The following is a 26782-nucleotide window of genomic DNA, read 5'->3' as shown; positions in this document are numbered from 1 at the left end:
GACACATTTGCATCAAATGTCAATGCACTGATTTATATTCCCAGAGGCAAATTTAGAAATAAATACTATAGCTTAACTAGAACTACAACTCCCCATAGAGGGGGGAACTGTGACTAGCTGCCATGAGTGCTTCCTCATTTTTTGTCCATATGTAAAGTGTTGATGGGCAAGTTCAAGGTCCCTGCTCTCCCAAAAGATTCCTGTATTGCAGGGGATTGGACTAGATGATCCTTATTGTCCCTTCCAGCTCTGCAATTCTATGATTCCTCCTTCTCTGTGAGTTCTATGACTATACAGTGGTACCTTGGGTTAAGAACTTAATTTGTTCTGGAGGTCCATTCTTAACCTGAAACTGTTCTTAACCTGAGGTACCACTTTAGCTAATGGGGCCTCCCACTGCTGCCACGCCGCGATTTCTGTTCTCATCCTGAAGCAAAGTTCTTAACCCGAGGTACTATTTCTGGGTTAGCGGAGTCTGTAACCTGAAGTGTATGTAACCTGAAGCGTCTGTAACCCGAGGTACCACTGTACCTGAAAGACTCTTAAAAGTGCATGCCATAACTTACTTTCAATAAAGAGGGTTTGTTGTGGAATTTAATGGGTTACTGCTTTCTTTCTTGCTGTCTCTGAAATTAGTTAAAGGAACTGATGAACAAAGATGTGTCGAACATACCCCCATGACTACCCACACAAGCAAAGAGCCTAATTTGACCAACCTTTGCATTATTTCAGATGTAACAGAATGGCTTGCTCAATATTTATTATTCCTGATAAAGACCAAGGCTAAAAAGAAATACGCCAAATTAAAACTATTTACTATTAGTCATCTGAAAATATTTTCTTCTTGGTTCTCCCTGAAAAGCTACCCTGATTCCATACCTTTCCACACCATGTTGTTGTTGTTGTTTAGTCGTTTAGTCGTGTCCGACTCTTCATGACCCCATGGACCAGAGCACACCAGGCACTCCTGTCTTCCACTGCCTCTCGCGGTTTGGTCAGACTCATGTTTGTAGCTTCGAGAACACTATAGCTCACTATAACTTCCACACCATAGCTCAGGGTAACTTCCTGCAATACTACCTGAAGACATGCAATTTTTCTGATGGGCTAGATGATTTCATCCCTTGAGCCACAAATTATTTGCCTAGCAACAAGGAATGGGAAGAAGGGCTTTGAATGAGCATAGCTCAGTGATAGAGCTTTACATGCAAAAGATCCAATTTTAAATCCCTGGCACCTCCAGGTTGAGCTTTGGGGGCAAAAACTTGTATCTGAAATCCTGGAGAGTGAGTGGCAAAACTGAACAAACTACATAAATCAATGGTCTGGCTTGGTATAAACTAGATTTCTATGGACTCTCACATCTGAGAGTAGGGGAAGACTCTAAACTCGGGAAAAAGAGATCCTGCCATTGCATATTTCTAATGAACTTGTGCTATTGGTTCATTTACTTAATTTATCCCAAACTCACAATTTGTCAGAATAACCAGTTCACATGGAAAGAAGAAATAAAATCTATATGTGTGTGCTGATATGTGTACAATTCCTTGTGTTGACAAGTTGTGTAATATTATATGAATTCACATAGATTTAGAATTGATTCAATCCCCTTACACTTTAATTTCCATTAAGTCCTCAGACTGTCATAACTGATTGTGAAACTCCATTCTCTACAATTCATCACATTTCACCACTTGCCATGACTTTTGTGCATTACTTAAGCGAATATCTTTGTCAGCTGAAATCTTTGACACCAAGCTTGCAACCTCTTTCTGTACAACGTTGTTGACTAAATATTTACGGAGCTGATCTAGAAAATTTCAAGGGTCCTTTACTTTTTCCTACTGTGAAGCTGAAATTAGTGGTTGTCAAGGGAGACCTGGTTCTCAGAGCAAAACTCAATGAGTCACTGTCCTTGTTCATTGATTTCTTCCAGTTCACATTTGCCATTTTAATTTGTTCAAAAACCCTCCTTGAATTGGAATGCTTGAAATCCCCCGTAATTAGAAGCACATCATGTTTTGGAATGATATCAATGGATTCCTTTGCTTGGCTATTGAATGTGCCAGGTTTATCATCCTTGGCTGTTGAGGTTGATGCACCCACTTGGATGGTTTTCAGAAGATCCTGCTGAAGCAAATTGAACTGAGCTTGGCATGGTTTGGATTTTATCTTCGCAGCAGGGTATCATTATTCAAAATAAATGCCACATCTTTCCCAGTTCTCTCTCCATGTTGCCATGCTCCATCAAGTCACCTTTGGAGCAGTCACCTTTGTTACAGTTTGGCCTGCTGGGAATGTTGATAACAATGCAACTCCCAAAGTTTAGACAAACTGTTCCGCTGAGCAGAACCGCTTCAAGAGATCGAGTCTCTTCATTTAGAAACTCAGGTCTTAAGTCTGAATGGCATCCACTAAACCTCTCCATTGGAGCCCTGGGATTCACTCCTTCTCAGACGACAACCTTTACTGGCCCTTCTCCATACCCTCATCAAATGCTTCTGCCTGGGTGAAACATGAGTATGTAGGAGTGTAGAAATTTCTGGCGTTTGTATGGATGGAGTGTAGTCTATTTTGTCACCCACTTTTGCCTCTAGATCCACCCACCACTGGCATGCAGGTCTCCCCAGAAGGATCCTCTTGAGGGAATGCAAGCATTATGCTGAAAAAGGTTCCACAAACCTGACTTATTAAAAATATTTATACTTTACTGTAAATTTTCAACATGGAAGTAAAGTGAAAGAAAAGGTGAGACGGGCGGAATTAAAAGATACAAACAAACTCTTTCAGGAAAAATAATTTGTTTACACCCTTCTCACATTCAGCAGGAATAATTTTTTATCTAGAGGTGTTTCAGGACCTGCAAGGTCCTATATCATAGCTCATACAAAGGACCCCACCATGTATTAATCAGGATCAGGGAAGACAGGAAGACTTGAGATCATACCCAAAAACAATACTTGTGAACTCAGGGGACCTAATATAATCCAGCTGGACACACCCCTGACTCTGGATTCCCCACAATCACCATCAGGTCCTCAAGAATAGTAACAATAGTGAGCTCAAGCTTAAACTTAGCCCATCAGTGCAGCAAAGTTGAAGTACTCCATGACAGACTCTTTCTTGGAAGAGCCATGACAGTAAGTATCTACAACAGCAGGACCCTGCCTGTACTTCAGAGGAAAGGTGGGACAGCCAGGACTGATTCCTTGAACTCTCAATTGCTTTCTAGAAGATGCTGATGTAACTGCTGTTATTAAAAATTTCCCTAGCCTAGTGCCTATCCTGTTCAGCCTTTGGCCTTATGGTGGCTGCACAACTCTCCTTTGGCTTGCAGGGCTGGAACTAACCTACGATTTACAGTCTGCCAGGCCTTGCCATGTTGTCCAGACCTATGTCAAATGGTAGCAAAAACTCTTTGTGACATTTCCAGAGAAAGAACAGGGAGGTTCTTGTATGATGGCTCATGATGTTTACATGAAGGGTGATATAGAAATGGTTTTAACAAATCAAGAAAAAATGCTCAACTATAGCTTAGTATTATGTCTGAACCAGCCCAGTCAGTGCTGGCATTTGCATTTACCACACATTTCTGACACATCTACATTTGTTTATCTTCTTGCTCTATCCATTTGAGCAGCAAGGGAATAATTTCCATTGAATCATTTGTGGCAAAAACCCAACAAATTTGCTGGACACATTTGCTCAAATTGGTTTTTTTCCATTTCAATTTACTTTAGCAAGGACCATATTCTGTTAACTTCGTAAATAACCTGAGATTAAATGCATATAAAGTCTAAATGCTTAAACTATCTGAATATGCTTTATTTTTTTTGCTTTGGTGGGGGGGGAGACATGATTTTGAGTAAAATGGCACATTTTCAGAGAATGAACATTTAACCATCTCCATCCATTTGCATTCAGTCAAGATAAGTTATCAGGAGTTCAGTAATTGAATTTCTTTCTAATTTATATGGAGTCTGCCTGCAGGGGACACATTAACTGCTAGGCCCACGATTACATACTTACTTACTAAACTTTAAAATGTTCTGCTAGAGATCAAATGGCAGAAAGCCAAACAAAAAACAATGTATGCTAAGTGATTTTTTAACTTTAGTTTTTCAGAATGGAAAGGGTGTTTTGCAAGGAATAAACCACCAGTTGACTATGACTTCCTAAAGTAATTGCTACATATTAGCAGCCTGATCCATTGTTGCCACACCAGTGCCAACATGTTTTGGAGAAGCATTTTAAAACCTATCAAAGCATGTTCACACATTCAGCAACTTAGAACATCACGCTAAACATGCCTCTGCACATTTGACAGAGCATCTAAATGTGGTGAACATATTTCTGTTCCTACGTCCATACATCCTGTACCCGTGATATTTATTCTCATCTCCCCAATTTTGATGCATAAAGACAGCATATGTGACACAAGTGTACACAGTGATGAAATCACACTTGTCATACAGATGCTGAGTTTGCACTGGAGGTTCGTGCCGGTGCCATTTTCCTGCACTTATTGCAGATTTGGTTTATGATTTGCTGGTGACATTGCAATGATGTTTCAGAGCACAATCATATATGGACAAAATCCACTGAAAACAGCCCTCTCCCAAAATCGCTGAAATGGGAAGGAAACTGTGCAAGCATACAGTGCAACTTCTGTTTACATCAGCATAGCTTGCAAAGAAAAACTTTGTGATGGATAGTGCCATATATTAGTGCAAATGATCACGACTGGTCTGCACCTCTGTAATATGCACACCAGTGAAAAATTTAAAAGTTTGCTCCACTGACACACTCAAAGTCAGGGGGCCACCAACCCAGTGCCCATCAGAGCTATGATGCCAACAAACACCTTTATTGGTGCCTCCCCCTGGCAACAGGGGTTCCAGGTCAATCAATCATTTTATTTGTATGCCGCCATTCCAAAGCTAAAAGCCATGCTCAAGGCAGCTTACAATATATTAAAATTACGTAACTACAAACGTAACAAAAGCAGTGATAAACAATAAATAAAATGCCAAAAAGCACACAACCAAATTGAACAAGATATAAAATAAAGATACAAAAAATAATACAAATAGCATCAACAATGCCCCTTAAACAATACCCTGGCCCAAGAGTTTGTTCAGCAGCCTCAGCTTTTATAGCTGGAGTCTGTCCAGGCCAGGTGGGAAAAGGCCTGCAAGGCAGGGAACAGGTACTTCCGGTACTCACAGCCAAGATGATCTCTTGGCCTTCTCTTTTATTATTAAAGTAAGTCCATAGTTCTCCTAGAAATAAAGTTATAAAGCAAGCCAGACTCTCCTGCCTGTCAGTGCTTTTAGCCAATGAGTGAAGTCAGAGCTGCAACTGATAAGTGAGTTGTTTGGACACCAGGCAACAGGAATCCCTGGAAGCGAAAGTGCTACCATTTCCCTCTCCCCTTTAATACACTTTTTCCTGCTTCTGTCTTATTTTACAGGCAGAAATTCAACAGGTTAAACCTTTTCTCACATGTAAATACAGTAATAGGAAGAGCTTTACCACGATTGTATTCCCCCTAATTTTGTGTTCTGCCATGTCCCCCATGGCAACCATTTTTGTGTTATGACACACTCTGGTAGCCATTTTGTGGCCGGTGCCCTCCAGCCCTTTCAGAAATAAAAATGTGCCTCCTGGTCCAAAAAAAATGTTGGCGACCCCCATCCAAAGTGATAATACAGATAACAGCTATTTCCTATTTCACTGGAAGTGTGATCGTGTCAGAATCTCTCAAGCAAAGCTATTTTCAGCCTCTGATGCCAAAGGTTCACAAAGCCATTTCAGGTGCTCCCAAAGCCATCAACATGTTCAGGGCAATATTTTCCTCACTCCCTCCCTCTTCCCCAACTGAATGGGCACATATGCATTAGTTCAAATTGCTTTTGAAACTTTTCTGTTTTAAAGTCATTGGTCACATAGCATGGCAAGCTACTGAAAAACATAAACCCCAAATGACCAGGGCTGGGGTCTCCAAGATGGTGGTCATGGGCCCCACAGCACCTCCTGACACCACTCAAGGCTCCCTTCCTCACTCAATTTATTTTATTTATTTAGGGGACTTCTGGAGGTTTGGTGGGGGGGTTGTCTTTTCTGACTGAGAAACAACCGTTTTTCTTATATGAAGTGGGTATTTTGCATTGCTCACAGCTCTGTTATTGGCCTCCAGGTCTATAAGTCCTGAGATAAATGCTTGGTGGACTGTATAACATATTTACTATTCCCTTTGTTGTTAAACAATATTTATAACTGTGTAGCACCTTTCCTTCAGGAGAGACTTAGAATTTGCCTCAGAAGAGAAAGGGGCTGAGAAACATGGATTTGATTTTATTTACGTGTTTCTTTTCCCACTACTGTTGGTTCTTACAACAGTCACAAAAGACAATAGTGAATGGACAATACAAACAAGCCAAGAGTAAAGCTTCTGATCTGAGCACAAGGGAATTCACGACTCCCTCTGTACAGAAGGAGGCATTTCAAGGAAATGTATGACTGCGTACTGTTGGGAATTACTTCAGATTTCCTGGAGATGTGCATTTCATGTTTGCCTCATTCATAATTGTTTCTAATTCAAATGAAACTATGAGTTAACAAACTGAATCTAGTAATTATCCTCCTATGTAAGTTGGCTAGGGCAGCGCTTGCAGTTGCAGGAAGGACTTTTGCATTTATAGTGGTTTTCAGTCACGCGTCATAGCCTGAGCATGTTTACTAGACGCAAGTGTCACTAATACCAATGGAACTTACTTTCTAGTGTGTTTAGGACCATAGCTTTACCCCATGTTCACAACAAAAGGTTCGGGATCAATTGGCAGTATTCCTAGTTTGAGGATGGGAAACTGTATGGCACTGATACATATTGTTACAAAAGTTTGGTGCCACACACTCCTCTCCGCCAAGCAATAGCAAGATCTCAGGGGGTTCCAGGCACTCACCCAGGGTCTGTGTTCCTTTCGATAATTGAGACAGGCCGAGACTGTCATAGCTTTTAAGAAATATAGTTTGTTCACCTTCTGTCTGCATGGAGGGAGTCCAGATCTTACAGCATGCTCATTTCAAGAGGGCTTGTCTCCCTCTTGTGCAGCCATGGAGTCCAAGACATCTCTCCCAGTCAGCCTGCCAAATATAGATCCAAGTCTTTCTTCTTTTCAGAATACTCTGTTAAAATCTCTCTTTTCCTGTTACCTCACACCCAGTTACCATGGCAACTTTCCAAACCCCCCCCCCAATCTGTGTTCAAACTTCAGGGCAAGGGGGAAGAACAGTTCTCTTGCATTGCCAGTGGCACTCAATGACCCTGTATCGTTTCTTAGTGGCCCTAGCTTGGCCAGGCTGTTTTGCATAGGCTAGCTAAGGAGTTCCTTTGCAGCTTGTATGTGTCCCTTCACATCTCAAATAATCAAAATTCTACCTTTTATTAGTTTATAGGGTTTAGCCTTCCCCCCAAAATATATAGAACCATATGTTTTCTATCTTTAAAGACCACCCAACAGCTCCATGGTTGACAAAGTAGGATTTGAGGTAGGGAAGTCCAAGAGCAACTCTCAAGTCATCAGACCTCATTGGCTCACTGAATGAATACTCATGAACTTATTTCAAGGTATCTGCACTGTATTGGTCTAGTTATGGTTATTTGTTACACAGTTATTGTGCTCTTTCTCTGAGAAACTCTGAGTAGTTTACAAGGTTCTTCCCTCACTGAGTAACCCTGTGAGGTAGAGTAGGCTGATAGGAAATGGCTGGCCTGTCACTTGGAGGGCTGTACCATGATGGAGGCTCCAACTTTGAGTAGAAGGGAAGAATGTTCATGCCCGTGGTTCTGCCGCCAGCAGCAGCAATCAGAAAACGCCAAAAGATTGCATTTCAGAATGAGACATTGCAAATCCCATGAGAAACCTAGTATTGGGGGCCCTCTGCTACACCAGAGCATACAAAAATTAAAGACAGAACGCCCCCTCCAGTTTCTGCATTGGCCAATGCAAGGATGTAGTAGTAGATCTGCCGTGTGCTTCCTCCATTGAGATTGCTCTACCATTGAATATGTATATAGAATATATATATATATATCATTTCCATAATTATTCTGAACAAGTTGGAGATCGGTTCACTGTGAATGTGGTTTTGCATTGACAGCTTTAATAATTTAGGTGGAGCATGGTGAGACCTTTATGCTAACCATTATCAACTGTATGACCACTATAACATAGTATTACAACAACAAAAAAGTCATAATGAATCCCTAGAGCTGGTGCAGTTAGGAAGCCCCAGTGACTTTAAAATGGGTATTGATCAGCTGGTTTATATGCCATTGTAAAAGAATTACAAGTGAATCAACATTTAATGGACTCCCATTTCTGAAAATGGAAGGCGGTTGCTTTCCAAATGAAAGTCTGTATCATCCTAATTCTTTATACTGGGTTTAGTCATACCAATCTGCTCCTTAAATTTTCTTTGGCTCCAAAGTCCACAGCATTCATTCATTTTAATGAATGCATTTGGCCTGGTGACTGATTTTATGAACATTCCTCAAAAGCCATAGGTTTGTGCAGTTTTGCTTTCCATTTAAAGCTTGTCTATTGCCCAGAACACACTGCAGAACTTATTCAAGCCATTGTTAGCTTAATTTGTTTTTCTCAAAAACTGTTTCATCTTACAAATTCAAAAGGTTTTAGGTTCCAGCTTTAACTGACAAATCTATATGCTGTCCTCAAAAACAAAAATTGCCAGAGGCCAACTCCTGGTGGTCTACACACCACTTGCCCAGCTGGCACCCACATCAACACTCAGATGCGTCATCCCATATTTCTCTCTCTTTGCATCAGAACCACAGAATGGAAGCCATAGCGATCCTGCAGAATAAAATAGTGTAAGCTCATCTACAAAAAAGAGAGAAAGTTTTAGCTCTTCAATTATCTTTTTCTTTCAACACCCACATTTCCAACTCTTTCTGTGTAGTTTCAGAATAGTGGAAGGGGTAGCATTCCATTATTCTGAAACTACATAGTTTATTCCTCCACCCTCAGTTGTGTGGCTTTGGGAAAATAATTTCCCCAAAGTCTCTAAGAACTATTATGAGTCTACCTTGCTTGCACATGTGTCCTATTAAAGTCAGAAAGGAATTACTTACATTTGTTTTCCAAAACAGTAGCTATAGTTGTGTGTTGTAATTAATAAACAAATGTTCTATATCCTTATATACTAAGGGTGTGTACAGGCCCAAGATTCACCTTGTGTTGATTTCTGAACAGTAAAAAAAATCCAGTCTGGTTCTGAGTTTCTCTGTGCTGTGTCTGCTTCAACCCATAATTCAGGTTTCAAGCTGCTCTCTATTATGTGGTCTTCATTCACTATAATGTGAAATTCAAACATTGCTATGATTCTTCACATGTTGGTCAAAGTGGGTGAAATTTATAGGCACAGGAGTCCCGATGGAGTAAATGAAGCCTGCCAAATTGCAGACCAATAGATCCAGGGGCTTTTTTTGCAAGAGGTATTTGCTTTCCTTCATAATCTCATAGGAGGGCAGGTAGCAGTGGAGAAGTGGGGTGTATGTGTCTTGCTTTAATTGTTATTTTCTTTCAAGAGACCATTTTAAAGGTCACCTATGATCTGAGTTACACTGAACGATTCCCTCCTGCTATAAATATCATTGTTTCCCAGACACTGTCAATTGGTGACAGTTCAGGATATGAGAATCCCAGACATTTGATCTTTCTTCAGTACAGGGACAGTATTTGCATGCATGGCCCAATCTATTATAATAGCTGGATCTCTTGTGTTAAATAATGGAGTTTTCCTCCAAATTCAAAGATCCATTTTAATTTCATCTATTTTAGAGCAAACATGAAAGAGTAAACCAATCTCAGAAAGTCCACATATTACTCAATTAAGAACAAAATTTCATTGCATAATCAATTCCACAGCACTCAAACAACTTAGTTTTTTCTTTTTATTGAGGCAAGAAATCTACCAGTTAATTTTCATTATTCTTTTGAGAGAAATTTTACAGTTTGTGCATGGGATGAAAGCAGAACAGAATCACTTTCCTTCTAGCTTTGGTTTTTAATCTGTTTTAATGTGTTCTCCTCTCCTAACCACTCCACACTCCCGTTTCTCCTTCCTACCTGACTCCTACCTTAAGGAACTGAAGATGTTTCGGGCATTCTTTCACAATATTACTTTTCCAAGGATAATTTACCCATGGAATTTGCTAACGTCCAACAAATACAGAAATCAAAGCATCTCTCACTTTACTATAGTTGAAACAACAGTTTCAGGGAAAATCCATTCATTGCTAGCTTTCTTGTGTAATTCAGTTGCTCTTATTATTGAGGGGCATGAAATTTAAATATCAAACACATTCCTATTACATTAGGGAAATTTATATCTATGTACTGAGTTAGCATTGAATCTTCTTGGCAAGATCCCACTTCCTAATCTGAGAAAGTCAGCAGGGAAGACTTGAACCCACTCCATTCAGATCTAAGTACCATGTTCTTGATGGGACGTGGGTGGCGCTGTGGGTTAAACCACAGAGCCTCTTGGGCTGGCCGATCAGAAGGTCGGCAGTTCAAATCCCCGTGACGGGGTGATCTCCTGTTGCTCGGTCCCTGCTCCTGCCAACCCAGCAGTTCGAAAGCATGAAGTGCAAGTAGATAAATAGGTACCACTCCAGCGGGAAGGTAAACGGCGTTTCCGTGCGCTGCTCTGGTTCACCAGAAGCGGCTTAGTCATGCTGGCCACATGACCCGGAAGCTGTACGCCGGCTCCCTCAGCCAATAAAGCGAGATGAGCACCGCAACCCCAGAGTCGGTCACGACTGGACCTAATGGTCAGGGGTCCTTTACCTTACCATGTTCTTAAATTAAACTGTTCTTTTGCAATGTGCATACTGCTCTATAATCAAGGCAGTAAACTAGATAAATGCTTACTTGATCTATACAAAAATTGGAATGAAAGGAGACAAAACCAGCTAGACCAGTGGTTAACATTTGCTGCCATTTGCTATGGAAGAGAAATCTACACTGGTGCCAGTTGTGTGAGGGGGGGATTCTTCCTAATGCAAATAGCAGCTTTGAAAGAGTGACTTCCATCAAAACCACTTCAGGGGAGGAAATGGTTAAGATCCTGCCAGCTGCAATCCTGATTATTCTTAGCCCATTCCTCCTCTGCCCCCAGCAGCTGCTATTTGCATATTCAAAAGGGCCAGCACAGTCCGTTTTGTCACTTGAGGAGAAATGGGAAATGCTGGCCTGCCCTGCTGCTGTGCTGCCACCACAGCTGGCAAAGAAATAGTGTTGTCATTAGTGCTGATTTCCAGTGAGATCTTGCCAAAATCTCATGAGATCTCGTGCACTTCATGAGATCTCATGAGATCATGTTGCAAATCAGCGCTGATGCCAGTGGTGAAGTTGGCAGGGTTGGCAGGGCACCTGCGGTGGCTGCTTCACCCCACCTCATGGGTAGGGTGCATTGGACCTGCCTGAAAAATAGCAAAACAGCCAGTCTGGGGAGCAAGTGCCATGAATGGGGTGCTAATTAGCACTAAAAAGTCCCCCCTCTCTGGTTGCTGCCCACCTCACCTCAAGCAGCATGGAGTAAGTAGCTACTCAATATGTTGAACAGCAACTAATCTATGTGGAGTAATTTTAAAGCATGCTATCCTTTTTTAAAAAATGGAGGGGGGATGCATAACAATGCAATCATAAGCATGTCCTACTGGGGCTGACGCTCTAGCAAGTTTAGGGTTGCAGCCTGAGAATATGAATTCTGGGCATCTGCACCCTGACACATGCAAACTGTGTTAAGTTTGCAACCGCACCGAGCAACTCAGCACTGCCAATATGAAATGGGGAGGGGAGTCCTGTCATTGCAGTGCAAAAGCACATGCTGCAGTCTCTGAGTCACTGTATAAGCAAATTATAGTTTTTAAAAACTAAGATATTTCCCTCGGCAGGCTAAACCGATATTATAGCCATGCCAAGCAGAAAATAATGCATTATTAAGCATTTGCTGTGGAAATTGGAAGCACAGGGTAGGGCTGACTCATAAAGGCCATTCTCAGTAGACTAGGTTTTACTACCTTTGTTCTTATCTCATGGAGGATGTCTAATATTTATGGCCTGGACCGCTCCTAGAATATGTGATAAAAGTAATGCAACCAAGTTTGAAGAAAATGACAGAATCATATATTTTATATTTTGATTGCCTCCATACTAGAGAAATCTAGAGGCTTCATAAATTATGAATTCCTATTCCGCTAGTAGATATGGAAGAGGATGCTGGAAATGGGGCCAAAGCGCCAACACTCACCTGTCTACATTTGCAAATGATTTCGGAAGAACCAGAATAAAAAATATATAAATGTCTGTCAAATGTCTCTTGTGTCTGGAATATCTCATGCAGAATTTAAATCGGTTATGTAAGCCTGCACCAGCAAAGTGAAATTCAGCAAGTCCTGAAACCATCAGGAATTTTGCCTCCAGCAATACTGATATATCTAGGACAGGGGTAGCCAAAATAATGCCCCCCAAGACCAGTGTTAGGCTTACTCAGAGTAGACCCATTGTAACTGATGAACATGACTAATATTGCATTTAATAAACATTTAAGAGTGTCGTCACACAGCAGTTCACTTGGTCTCCAGCAGGTGGTGCTACAAATTACTATACGATCACAGGCTGCAGTCTCACACTACTGGACCATCATAGCAGTGTTGGAGGAAAAAGAGGAGATAATCGGAGGAGGGAGATGGCAACAGAGACAAGCAGGTTGCCCAGGTGAGCCGCTGAGGTTTGGTGAGGTCTAAAGGGAGGGGAATGTGTGAGTTCTGAGGAAAGAGGTGATTTTGATGAGGTGCAAAGGGAGGGAGGGAGGTGAGGTGTACAGCATAGGGCTGGTTTTGGCAGGCTGGCAGTAGGAGTAGTTGACAAGGTTAGCAATAGAAGCAAGTAAGGACACAGCCCCATGTATAATATATAAGTAAAGGGGGAGCACAGGGATGAATGCACTACTTCCTCCTTCCCCCATCACCATTCTGATCGCCCTCCATTTTTGGCAGGCAGCAGTCCGAAATGGGGAGCCTCCTATGTTGTGAAAAGTCAGGTGAGGGTAAAATTTGTCTTGATGTTGAAGCTACAAAGTCTGCATTTAGTCACAGTCATAAGCTGTAGCATGAAAGGACATAGCAGACATAACTGGATTAGGCCCTATCAGGCACTGTGCTAGATTTAGGTTACATCTAAGACTACTGTGACAAAGAAACACACGGTGGCCAATCTCGCATTTTTGAAAATATAAAATCCAGTGGTTACTTGGCTGTGTCTCCAGCCTCATGATAAGCACACAGGTTCTTTGTTAGGCATACCTCAAGTTTTTTACATATCTATCAGAAATAAAATATTGCTTTGAACAGATGTATAATGTGCTATATTTCAGGAGTTCAAAGATTTCCGTGAAAGTATTTAAAATCTGTTTCAACTGTGTGTTATTGGCTTTTGCCAGACAGTTGACATGGAGTCCTTTCAAATGACAGCAAGAAGCAGGGCTGCAGTAACGTTATATTAAAAAGTAGATATAAATTGATTGGTGTTCTCCATTGTAATGGAATTGTCAAGTAACTAAACCATCCATCTCAGCATCAGGACGGGCATTGATCTGGATATTGCTCAGGAGGTTATGTGTGAATGTTTGGCTTTAATCAGACACAGTCATTTCTGATGGCTTCATATTAAACAGCAAAGCAATCACTTGAAGAGGTTTTTCTGCTTTTCCTTTAAAGGTTGCTCAGATGCACAAAAGACACATTATTCTTGCAGCAGAAAGAAAACCCAGTCAGTGTGCACAAGAGAAAGAAGCAAATCATACAGTGGTGCCTCGCAAGACGAAATTAATCCGTTCCGCGAGTCTCTTCGTCTTGCGGTTTTTTCGTCTTGCGAAGCACGGCTATTAGCGGCTTAGCGGCTTAGCGGCTATTAACGGCTTAGCGGCTTTAAGAAAAAGGAAACAAACTCGCAAGAACTCGCAAGACGTTTCGTCTTGCGAAGCAAGCCCATAGGGAAATTCGTCTTGCGGAACGACTCAAAAAACGGAAAACTCTTTCGTCTTGCGCGTTTTTCGTCTTGCGAGGCAATCGTCTTGCGGGGCACCACTGTATTAAGAAAGCTTATAAACTGCATGGAGGGCACTCCTGGTCATTGGGAGGGCACAGAAAAAGTGTCTGCCTGCCACCTGCAGTCTTTGTTTCTTCGTCTTTTTGATATACATTGATATTATAATTTCTAATCATTTCTAATGTTTTTTTTAAACTTTTTTTTTATTTCACATGATTTCGTGTTTTTATGGGTACACATGCATATTCAACCAAAGATCACAAAACAAAGTGAAATTAGCCCACAGCAAAACAGGTTTGTGGGTCAATATGCATAGAAAGAAGACAAATTCTGGGTGCCTGCATGTTCACCCAAAAATCGAAAGTCGAAGTGAAAGAATCCCAAACAAATTAAAACAGATTGGTTTTGGTTCCACATGCGTAGAAAGAAGACGAACAATTTTTTTGAGTTGTTCTATTTCTTCTTTATTTGATATGCTCTGAGCCACTTTGGACATGTTTTGATACGTTTTGAGTCATTTTTGTAGGGAAAGTGGCATGCTGTACAAATAAACAGGTGATGATTGTGATGGCTGGCCACTAGCCACATAACAGAGACCCAAAATTCAGAACTGTTGATTCAAATGACAGTTCTTTAAAAAAATAAAAAAAATAAATCTAGAGCTCTAGTAAAACTTTGTCAACCAAAACTAATATAAAGGAAGCACAGTGCAAAGTTGTCTGTAGGTGGTTCATCACCCCTGCAAGGTATCATTGTACTGTGTCCAAACGATAATCAGTATTGTTGGAAGTGGTGTGACCAAGATTGGTTCATATTTTCATCTTTGGTAGGAATGTCCAACAGGAATCTTGGAACATGGTTGCTGATAACTGCCAGAATTGCTCCACAGCAGATAATTCCCAAAGCTACCCTTCTCCATAGCTTGCAATAGAATGACCCCAGATTACTGCAGAAAGACCATTATGAGCAAATATGTACAGCAGCAAAGTTGTAATTGGAAGTCTCCAAAGTGTCTAATATAATTGGAAGTCTCTAAAGCAGCCATCTGAAGCAGCATCTCCACCTCTGATGGCCTTCTGGCAGTTTTCCCACTGTGAGAAGTGAGGTTACAGGGAATCAGGCAGAGGGCCTTCTCGATAGTGGCACCCTCCCTGTGGAACGCCTTCACATCAGATGTCAAGGAGATAAAGAACCACACAGCTTTCAGAAAACATCTGAAGGCAGCCCTGTATAGGGAAGTTTTTAATATCTGATGTTTTATTATATTTTTATATGTGCTGGAAGCCACCCATAGTGGCTAGGAAACGCAATCAGATGGGTGGGGTATTAACAACAACAACAACTACCATCATCAGAACAGAAGTGGATTGCAATGGATTAATAAACTGTTATGTACTGAGTTGAATAGGATTCAAACTGCAGCAGTCTGATTGGTCCTAGAACAATAGGATCCAAATTGCAGCAGTCTGATTGGTCCTAGAACAATAGGATTCAGAATGCAGCAGTATGATTGGTTGGCAGGAACCACCCAATCATGCTCCAGATATAAGTGAATCCACAACCTGATTGGCTTACAGTAGAATTCCAGAATTAGCCAATCATGTGCAGCCCATTGTGTAAATAATGTATATAAAGCAGATACTTTGAGGGGACTTTCATTCATTCCTCCTCATCACTATGAGCTGAATAAAGAGCATGAAATCACTTTGCGACTCTGAGTATATTTCATAAACATTTGGCAGTCCACAAAATAGATGATATAGAAATAGATATAGATATATAGATATAGGATACCATAGATAGTGAGCCAGTTATTTCACAAATATGTTCTACCAAGAACTGTGATCAGGAACAAATGGAGGGCACCATGTTGGCTACCCCAGCTCTAACTATGCATAATTTTGCTGATGATTCTTCATTCTTCATTCCTAAACAACAGGCAGGAGCCACAGAAAAATGGTAACATTTGAATTTTTATTTCAGACAAACGCTGGTGTATTTCACACATTATATGTGTATGTGTGACTTGCAGATGAGGCAGATGGCATTTAGTGAGCAAAAGCAAGACAAATCCAAAATGACAAATATTGTGCTTCCAGCATAAATATTCAAGCTACATTTCTTGCAATCTTATTTTTAGTTAGATTTTTAACACATAAAACATAGGTCACTAAAGCTCTTGGAGAAATGAATGTGTCAAGTGCTTTGGGCCTTCGTAATGTATCCCAGTAGAAAAAAGTACTCATATCTGTCAGTGTGACTGTCCATAAACCACTGTTTGTGTGTCTGGGTACTGCTCACTGACGCATCATTTCTCACACTCTGGGGATTTAACACAGGTAATAGAGCACAAAGGAATGCACATTTCATCAGTGTATTTAGAGAAGTTTCTATGAGCTGGGTGAGGAATATGATAATAGAATCATAGAATTGTAGAACTGGAAGGGACCCCAAGGGTCATCAGGTCCAACCCCCTGCTATGCAGGAATGTCAGCGAAAGCATCCATGACAGATGGTGATCCAACCTCTGCTATAAAACCTCCAATGAAGCAGAGTCCACTGCTTTCCTGAGGGAATCTGTTCCATTGTCAAACAGCTCTTACTGTCAGAATCTCTTTTCTTGTAACTTGAATCCATTGGTTGACTCCATTGGGCCCTACCCTTTACAGCAGGAGAAAACAGCCCTTTAGATATTTGAAGACAGCTATCACATCTCCTTTCAGTCTTCTCTTATTGAGGCCAAACATACCCAGCTTTCTCAACCATTCTTCATAAGGCTGGGTTGCCAGACCCTTGATCATCTGGGTTGCCCTCCTCTGTACATGTTTCAGCTGGTCAATATCCTTCTTAAAATGTGGTTCCCTGCGGGGTTGATGGGGATTATAGTCAAAAACATCTGGAGGGCACCAGAATTATTATTATCTAATGCTTCAGACCTTGATGTTGGGAAAGATTGAGGGCACAAGGAGAAGGGGACGACAGAGGACAAGATGGTTGGACAGTGTTCTCTAAGCTACCAGCATGAGTTTGACCAAACTGCAGGAGGCAGTGGAAGACAGGAGTGCCTGGCGTGCTCTGGTCCATGGGGTCACAAAGAGTCAGACACGACTAAACAACAACAATGCTTCAGACTGCCTCATGTAAAAATCATTTTATACATTTTGAGTGAATAAAACCTTGTCTGGAAAAAAAACTGTTCACCTATTCCAAAAAGTAAAATATTTCATTGTCCAGTGTTTCCCCAAATTTACATTACATTTACATTGGGGATGGGTAGTCATCCCCTCTTGCCCTGTCCCCCGCACAACATTTTGTTCCCAAACCTCCATATCTCTTAAGTAAGTCATCTGTTTAAGCTGTTGTGGATTGTTGTATTTGAGGCAACCATTTTGGGGTGTGGTTTTTTTCAGAGTATTGATACAAGGAATTGGAAAGCTTATCCTAACCACTCCTGTGATTTGGGTATTTTTGTAAGCAACATCCAAAATGCACAGTCTGGTGGAGTTGAACTTCAGAAAAGTAGTCACACAGGGCAAATAAAGAAAAGTGAGGACAACCTCAATCATCAGTATCACTGAATTCCTGTCAGTCACACTCACTTGCGATTCCTGCTGGAGAATATTTGCTCAGCCTCTTCTATTTATTTGCTTGTCATGCTTGTTTTGATATTCAGCTGACAATCTTCCCCAAAATGACTGACACGAACAAATGCCAAAGGGGTGCCAGTGGTGAAGTGGGAAGAAAACCGATTGTATTACCATTTTAAATGGTCTTGTCTTACTCTGCTGAGTGCTGCAATTTTCTTCTTCCCTTACCTGCCACAGCTGATTAACTTGATCCCACTGTAGTCTTGTGATGCTTCGAGTTGCAGGCAGCCCTCTGCTTAGCACACCAGCTCTGTTTTCTCAAATTACTGCAGAACCCACTGCTTTCCTTTGCTTTCCTTCAATAACCCCTAAATTAAAGCAGGTCATCGGTGGTGGGTGCCGTGGAGATGAGATATTCTTCAATGCTGAATCTGACAACATTTTTGGAGGTCATTTGTTCCTATCCGTTTGTAAACCAAGAAAATGTGAGATGCCTTGGAGAGTACCTCCAAGCCGAGCATGCTGCAGCAGGGCTATTTTTGTGTGTTTGCTTATTTTCCAGCTTCAAAAGCTTTTCTCCACTTTCTGCCCCCCCCCAAAAAACAGACCATAATACACAACGATATCCTATCTGTCTCATCAGGAGCTTGCAAAATCAAAACATTGCCTGTAGCCAAAGAGCAAAGGAAGTCTCCCTCTTTGCATTTATAAATTATAAAATGGTAGAGCCAATTAAAACAGGACCATCAAGGAAATAAGAGCTAAGTAGGTAGCTTAGGTACACATGGTTTTTTGTTTCAATATTTATTGGAAAGATCATCTTGAAAACGCCACTTCTCTCTCTCTTCCCAAGACTGCAGAAAGCTTTTTCACAACATTTTTCTCAAACAGATACTTTTAACTAATTCCTGGACCACAGAGTTTGCTGTGCAAATATTTAGCTTTCCTTGTATTTTAGGTGAAAAAACAAAATCTAACATAGGATTGTGCAGGCTGATGCCAGTGTTTTTCAGCACATTTAATTCTGTGTTGGGTTCTGATATAATAAAAGTTTTCTGTAATAAGTAGTAGTCAATGCATATAATACTTGAAGGTTGCAGAAATATTTGAAGGTTGCCTCCTACCTCTATGTTGTATCAATATTAAGGCTACAACAGGGCCAGGCCTGCAAAGCTTTATTGGATTTAATCTAACAGCTGAATCTTATGCACAATTACTCAGAACGAAGCCGCACTGTGTTTAGTCAGCATTAATCCCACGTAAGCAGGTGGCGCTGTGGTCTAAACCACTGAGCCTAGGGCTTGCCGATCAGAAGGTCAGTGGTTCGAATCCTGGCAACAGGGTGAGCTCCCGTTGTTCGGTCCCTGTTCCTGCCAACCTAGCAGTTCAAAAGCACATCAAAGTGCAAGTAGATAAATAGGTACCGCTCTGGCAGGAAGGTAAACGGTGTTTCCGTGCGCTGTTCTGGTTCACCAAAAGCGGCTTAGTCATGCTGGCCACATGACCCGGAAGCTGTACGCCGGCTCCCTCGGCCAATAAAGCAAGATGAGCACTGCAACCCCAGAGTCGGTCACGAAGGTAAACGGTGTTTCCGTGCGCTGTTCTGGTTCGCCAGAAGCGGCTTAGTCATGCTGGCCACATGACCCAGAAGCTGTACGCCGGCTCCCTCGGCCAATAAAGCAAGATGAGCACTGCAACCCCAGAGTCGGTCACGACTGGACCTAATGGCCAGGGGCCCCTTTACCTTTAAGTGTAGCTAAGGCTTCAACTCTAAAGACAACTTTAGAGTTGAATCCTGGGAGCAACTTCGATAAAAAAACAATACAGCTTATGTTTGAGTTAACTTGATAGGGTCAGGTTGTATACTTATGTTGCAGTCTAATTCATATTAACTCACAAGCAAATCCCATTGTGTCCAATAGGGCCTCCAACTTAGTAAATGTGTTTAGGATCGCAGCCTTACAATGAAATACTACGCATGTCTATTTATACATCCTACTGAGTTCCATGGGACTTATTCTCAGGCAGATGTGCATAGGATTGCAGCCTTAATTTCTTAACCAATGCGGACCAATTTTTAGGGGTAATGACAGTTTTTATCTATGAGATTGAGAGGGTTTCAAAAAAAGTTTTATTGTTTCTTTGAAACGTTAAGAAAACCAAACGAAAACATTCGATCACGCATGGCAGCTCACTGATGGAGCACTCTGATCAAGACTACCAGCTTTGATAGAAATGGAAATTGCAGCATATACAATTCTGAGATCAATATTAAAACTAGTTCAGCAAGAGATATCCCCCCCAGTGCATGGTGTGGGTCATGTGGGGTTGATAAAATGTGTCATTTCTGTCAATAAGGCTGATAAACGGTAACCGTACAGACTTGCTATGCTTAGCTACTCTACTGGGATGAGTAAAATGTTCCAACTTTGAGAATGCTACTTCTGACACCTTGGCCCACACACCCCTGACTATCTAGTCCATCACTTTATTCTCACAGTGGTCAACCAGATGACCATGGGATGCCCTGAGCACACCAGGGCTCTGCTCACCTGTGATTCCCAGCAACTGGTATCTAAAATGTGCTGATTCAATTGAGAGGAGGAAAGGAGGAAACAGCTCTGAGATGGCACACCATCAGCCTTGAAGAGGTTAATCTAGGATTAAATTACACTGCTTGATACTAAGATCTACCATAATGAATCTGTGTAATGATGGTCCCTTTGGTAAATATGAGATGTACTGTAACATTTACATCAAATAGTATGCTTTATCTTCTGTTTTAATATGGAACTGTCATTCTGTAGTTTATGAGTCTCATCCTTTAACATCAAATAACAGTTACTGGCTCTGAGTAGATTAAAGTTTAAGCTTTTTCAATATGAATGATAAAAGGCTCGTACTTTCTTATTCTTCATTGCAATGGTAAAAGGCTACTAACAGCATGAATTGTATTTTTTAAAAAGAGCATTTTATGAATAACTTACTGACATCAGGGGAAGTGGGAAATAGTATATTCATTTCCTCTTTCATCTCCCTGATCCATAACCATAGGGTCTCCCAAGAAGCCTGGGTTATTCTTTGTTTTGGGGAGTGGGCCACTTTGACTTTTTAGTTCATCCTTCTTCTGGCATATATTTTTTCCAGTTGCACAAAAGTAACATATTATGTCTCTACTCCACTTCATTCTTTAAACTCTGATACCATATTTAACTGATGAAGAGCTAGGCCAAAGGTTCACAAGTTGGATCCTCTTAACAGAGGGTCCATGTTGTGCTCGGTCCTGAAACTCTTCCCTAACCGGCTTGTGGGCGGGGCTTGCCCCGCTCCAAGCCGGTGGTGCCACAGTTATGCCAATGGCCTTTAGCCAATCAGTAGCGTGGCAAGGTTGGGGGTTGGGGGTATCTATTTGGCAGCGCAACGTAGGGACCTCCTTTTACTTCGTGCTGCCGAACACCCGCCCACCCACCCATTAATTAGGTCGTGTTTGGCCATGCTTTGGTTGGTCGCCTGTTTTGGAATGGGGGCCAGGTAGGATTTTTTCCAATGTGGCAGATTGGCTTTGGCCACTTGGTTTTTGCTTACCTCTTAGCAATCATCACAACTTTGTAAGGTTTGGTGGTTAGGCATTGGCTTAGGGGACTGTGGGGAGGGGAGGTGCGGCCATCACCTGCCCCTCCAATGAATAGGGTATTCCATTAAAGGAATCCAGGGGTCTGGATCTTGTCCGAAGCCCGGAGAGGGGCTAGGGCCATACCAGGACCCCCAGGAACCCCAAGGGTGAGCACCATTCAATATACCCTGACGGAGCTCCCCCTGCTGGTTGTTTACCCTTCCAGGCTTCCTGCATGGTGGGGCAGGAGCCAGATATAGTTTGATACCAATGCCTAAGCCAATACCAGTCACATTTGTGTATTTTAATAAAGTTGTGGCCAAAATTTGCCCATTAACATTTAAACTAAATTCTGTCTCCACTGTGTCTTTATTTCCATTCGGGATGGGTTTTGGGGCGTGAAGCACAATGCAATATGAGTTATTCAAACCCACACCATGGTCACCCTATTGTGAACCAACTGCCTTGTGGTAAGAAAACGAAAGAGAGAGCCAAACCAAACTATCACCATTCACATGCCTGATGCCCAAATAGCTCAGAGTGAACATCCTTGACATATCATTCTTTCTCTTCCTCTCTCTTAAAAAAAAGACCAACCACCGTTTCTCAGTCTTTCCTGTTATATTTTCCAGACTCCACTTCACCCATTTTATAAAAAATATTATTATATCCAAATAAATCTATGCATCTCTCAGGCTAGACCATTCATGGGGTGGTTGTGGTGGTAGAAATTGCTATATCTATATTCTGCCTAGAAATGCATAGCCAAGGCCTTTTCACAGCTAGACCAGAAGGGCCACCTTTGCCATGTAACTGGGGCTTCTAGGAGCCTGGATGCGCAAATCTGTAAAGCCCCATGGAGCTGAGTATGTAAATTCCTGCTCAAAATGGATGTCCCTTTAGGTCCATAGAGATGCAACACCAGTGTGGTGTAGTGGTTAAGAGCGGTAGACTCGTAATCTGGGGAACCGGGTTCACTTCCCCGCTCCTCCACATGCAGCTGCTGGGTGACCTTGGGCTAGTCACACTTCTCTGAAGTCTCTCAGCCCCACTCACCTGACAGAGTGTTTGTTGTGGAGGAGGAAGGGAAAGGAGAATGTTAGCCGCTTTGAGACTCCTTCGGGTAGTGATAAAGCGGGATATCAAAACTCTTCTTCTTCTTCTTCTTCTTCTTCTTCTTCTTCTTCTTCTTCTTCTTCTTCTTCATTTCAGCTGGTTAGAGACGTAATGAAAAACCTGTGGATTTCAGTCAAAAGTACATGGAATGCTTGATTCAAAAGCACACAGCAAGTCTGTCTGCACACATTGTAATCAGACTGGTCTAGTACTGTCTGTCTGGATTAATAGCAGATAATGAACATAAATGCCTCTAAGTATTCATTTAAATGACTCTACTTCATCAGCCAGGTGTCTCCGAACAAACCAGCAATACATCAGTTCAAACGTATCCTTTAGCATAATGCAATATGACATGATACTTTCTGAAATGTAGCCAGCAACATGGAGACAGAGGTACTTGGCTTGCCAAATGGTGCAAAATGAGTAATGTTTGTTTGTTTCAGTTTAACTGTATTAATATGGACCATCTCTGGAGCTGGCCTTCTCACAGCAGCAAAATCGCATGAAGGAAAACCAATTACAATAACAACATTACATCTTAACATTTTGTCACTGATTAATCGAGCACATAGAAGAAGCAGGAACTGGAGACATTTGTGATTAGCTCATTAATAAGGATAACAGAAATTTTATACATTCCTGATCTGAATGCTCAAGTTCCGTCTGCTACTCAAAGCACACACCCCCCACACACACCAAAGCAAAGCCTAATTAGCTAAACTTCAGCTGAGCTTTTTGCACAGATGCTGACAAGAGCGAGGTTCACTCAAGGAAAAACCAAAACCAAAAACATTTGTGCAAATTGCAAACTACAAAGGGGAAAATTGGTCTCTCTCTCTCCTCCCCCCCCCCCCCGCTTCCTGCAAAAAGAGAATGCATAATAACGATTACTGCTGGGGACTCCTTTACCACTATTTCTCGGCACATTTAATGCTGGTCTCTTGTGGGAAAGAATTTCAAAATCACAAGAGAGAAGTTATATCATGTAAAATAATTGTTTGACACAAGGTCCCTGACTATCAAAATTGAGTTTCCTGACCACATGCATGCTAAAATTGTTTAAACAATACTAACATTGATGAATAAAATAAGAACTTAGATGTGTATAGTTGCCACACAAATCATGGGTTTTTATTTTAATATTTACACAGGTACCTCTGAGCCCTCGCCCATCTCCCTTTCACTTAATGGGGATCATATGTGTGTGGCTATTCCCATTGGATTCGCCTTGATATATTTTCTCTAGGCATACACTTGAGACATTCTTCATAACTGGCTTCTTGCAGGATGGCCTTTTAATAATTCAATTTAAGAAAGCTTTTCCTCACAACCTATAATCTTTTTGAGTCATTCCACAGAGCTCTCATGAGGGGGAAGATTGAAGAATGACTTTCTTCTTTTGAACTAACCACACCCCCTTCCCTATGAAAGGCCATATCAGGCTTAATAAGGGAGGGGAAGGGAAAGACCATTTCAGAGCTTAAAGTTTAAGACGTAAAACCAAAATCTTTTTTTGCTTCCAGGAACTGGTTTTGAATAGGAGCTGCTTTTGAACATGTGCAGAGTGGGTGGTTTTTTCCAGAATAAACCCACTGAAAAATTAATGAATATGACTACGTTCTGGCCATTAAATGTAATAGGTCTACCCTGCGTAAAACTTAGTTGAATAGCACCCAGTGTCTCTCCTTCGTTTCAAAATAACTATAACCAGCTCTACACCCAGGGGCGGAAGAACAGGGGTGCAGTGGGTGCGGGTGGCCCCGGGTGTCACCGCTGAGGGGGGTGACAAAATGCCAGGCGGCATTCACTGTGGGGCCTGCAGTGTGCCAGAGCCACACGTCTCTCCTGGGAGAGACGCGGTGGCTTGGGCGTGCACAGGCTCCACACTACCCAAATGGTCCGCCCGCTGCCTCCCCCTGCCCCAGCTGTAGGGCGACTGAGTGGAGGAGGCAGGCAGACTCAGGAGGCCCTGTGGTGCGCCCTACCCCTGTGGGTGGCTCACTTAACCCTCACCCTGCCCCTATGGGAGGCTCGCCCCACCCCTGGGGACTCCACCTGAGGCACCCAAGCGGCTTCTTCCACTGCTGTCTACACCTGAGGGGCTAGGGTTTCTAACATGGAGACAGAAGCAGTTCCAGTCAGACCTAAAACCCTCTGTCTCACATTAAGCTTTGCTCCAAATTAGGAACGCTGGAGGATTCTGACAAAAACAGAAATGGAAGCAGAAATTGCCGATGTTATCTTATTTGTCCCATGTCTAGAACAGAAATCAATCCAGCGAATAAAAACATTATTTGCTGCAGTGGACCGTGCAACAAGTCACATAGCCTTCTCACATCCAAACTCTAATTTCCCCAAAAGTCACCTTATTTTGTCTGGGATTAGACGAGGGATGAGGGAGAGACCTAACCCTTTATTTGGTAACCATTGTCCCACTCCAAATCAACCACAAGCCTAGCCACCTCTCCCCATACCAAAATGAGCATTTGGAACTACATGGAGGAGGTGGGTGGTGAATGATTGGAGAGGATCATGATTTGGGGTGAATAGCAGGCAGGGAAAGGCTAAGCATTCTCTACCCTATAGCCTCAATCCTGACTTCCTCCACAGTGGCTTTGCGATGTTTGGATAAAGTTAGCGTATCTCTGGGAAATACCTAATTTGGTCCTGAAGCCAACAGATCGCTTGCCTGTAGCTCCAGTGATCACCAATATACCCCCTTCACTGTGCTCTCATCAGCTGGATTTGCAGAATATGAGCTGGGAGTTTAACTTATTAACACTGCAGGTCTATGCTGCTCTAGGGCAAGTCACTTTGTGCATATATAAATGACTTGACAGTTTGGGGCACATTATGAATGGGGAGGTCATTGATAATGCAAGCAAGCAACATGTCACAATGCAATGCTTCATAGTCACATTTCTGAAGGGAATATAAATTTGCATCCTCTGTGCTACTACTCAGATGACACACACTGATTCACGATTCTGTCTAAATAGCCAGAGGTTTTATTACACATTTTAGATGTGATCTTTGGCAGTTGCAGAATGGCCTTGGGGCACTTTCCTTGGTTGTTCGTGATTAATAAATCAAAATATATGTACACAGGTTGTAACAATGGATTTAAATTTAGTAATTTCTACTCTGTTTTATTGCCTCAAGCCCATCATATATCAGTACTGGAGATAATTGGAGATTAGTTGATGGAGCTGTAATTAAAAGGAACCCCCCCCCCCCAAAAAAACCCACTCCCTTCTCTATTCTAGGACCTGTACACTGGTGATAATGGAGTACCCTTAAACATGTGCAGAATACTAAAAGATTCCAGTAAATGTGAACAGAACCCTATTTGTACAATGGGACTGTCTCTTCTCTTCTCTTCTCTTCTCTTCTCTTCTCTTCTCTTCTCTTCTCTCCTAATTCAGTTCCCTTGGAAAACTTCTAGAATGGCAGAGGATGTTGCATAGTTGAGTAGCAGGAGAGGAGTGACTTTTGCTCATGTAACAGACCCTTTCAACCCAAACTATAGCCTTTCGAGTGAAAAATATAAACTATTAACCAGTCACACATTAACAGGAAGAACAGCACATAAACTTGAGCTCAAGGCAACTTGGGCACAAATAGATCTTATTTATAAAATAAGCTACACCACTTGCCACACATTCTTGAATCAATACATTTCTTAGAAGAGCACATGGAGGGCCATTCTTAAAAATCAAAATAACAGATGTGTCAATACTTTTACAATAACCACCACGAAAAAGTGCTGAAAGGCACATAACTGTAACAACAATATATTGATAATGGGAAGAAGTTTGCAATAAAGTAGACAAAATAGCATTACAATTGCAAAGTGTACATTTCAGCAAGGCTTACAAAGAAGAATGCTGTACCAAATTATTATTAAATTGAAGAATGCTCTAAGCATCTGACAACAGACATGCTAATGGTAAGGTCCAGTTTCAAAGCTCTTCCTCAGATGATAACACCTCAGAAACGTTTCAAGGTCCTGACTGGGAGGACTTCAAGAATGTGTATTTCTCCAAAAAAGTTACTTGATTCTAGAAGGATAATACCACTGCAAGGTATTATTAGTTACAATGTCAGGGGATTTTTTTCTTAGGTTGTCAGAAAAAATTTTCTTCCAGTTCTGTGCAAGTTTACAACGTGAACACATAAAGAGTGACAACCTCATTGAGCCACTCAAGATACAAACCACTTTTTTCTTTAAAATTGCATTAAAAACTAAATGGGCAACATGGATAAAGATATGGGTTTAGCTTGATCCAGCATATATTGGTGCCACTGCTCAATCCTGGAAA

The sequence above is a fragment of the Podarcis pityusensis genome (genome assembly GCF_964106645.2).
Source record: "Podarcis pityusensis genome assembly, chromosome: 9".
NCBI classification, from domain to species: Eukaryota; Metazoa; Chordata; class Lepidosauria; order Squamata; family Lacertidae; genus Podarcis; species Podarcis pityusensis.
Note: the sequence above shows the minus strand (reverse complement) of the source record.